The sequence below is a fragment of the Xyrauchen texanus genome, chromosome 4, assembly GCF_025860055.1.
Source record: "Xyrauchen texanus isolate HMW12.3.18 chromosome 4, RBS_HiC_50CHRs, whole genome shotgun sequence".
Classification (NCBI taxonomy): Eukaryota; Metazoa; Chordata; class Actinopteri; order Cypriniformes; family Catostomidae; genus Xyrauchen; species Xyrauchen texanus.
Window position 1 is genome coordinate 56,950,355 of NC_068279.1, and position 592 is coordinate 56,950,946.

Below are 592 nucleotides of genomic sequence, written 5' to 3' on the forward strand. Positions count from 1 at the left end.
ACCCCGCTGAGAGTTAGTTTATTCGTGGAGTGCAGGCCCCAAAAGTGTCTAAACAGCCCAATAAAAGGTCAATGTGTGCCGCAGTTCATGCCAACATTAAGAGATTAGAGACTATTAGTTACGAGTACAGAGTAATATACAGCCATCTTTACGAGTTATTTCTGACCCTCACAAATGGCTTTGGTGTAACTTATATGTATATGGTTGATTTAGTGCAATTGAGTAAAATGTGTGACTTGAATAAAACAAGTGGAAATATTATTATTATTAGGCTATTATACAAGTGTAAATGGTAAAACAGTCTCCTCCCCCGAATGTTAAAGTTAAACATTACAGTGCGCTTTGTCGTGATATAATAAGAGATTAAAGCCAATCAAAAGTCCAATTGTGTGTGAAAGATGAGCGCGTTCACGTCGCCCCAGGAGGCGCGTCACATCTCACATCTATAATCACAGAAAACAAGCCCGAACTTCTCTCGTGTTTCCGTTAACGCTGACGGATCGCTCGGAGTTGTGTTGTGTTCTGGAAGCGGTTGAAACCTCAGAATCATTCATCCGTACTGTTTGGTGTGGTGCCCCCGCTGGAAACGTCA

General features: G+C 41.7%; 1 protein-coding gene across 6 annotated transcripts in view; it reads left to right on the top strand.

Annotated features, from left to right (window-relative positions):
* Window positions 1-407: 407 nt before the first annotated feature.
* The window catches only part of LOC127643238 (paired box protein Pax-8-like), a 13,693-nt gene continuing 13,508 nt past the window's right edge, over window positions 408-592 (top strand). For all 6 annotated transcript variants that reach the window (XM_052125889.1, XM_052125891.1, XM_052125890.1 and 3 more), the window contains exon 1: window positions 408-592. This exon is cut by the window's right edge and continues 199 nt beyond it. The gene's annotated coding sequence lies outside the window, so the exon portion shown is untranslated.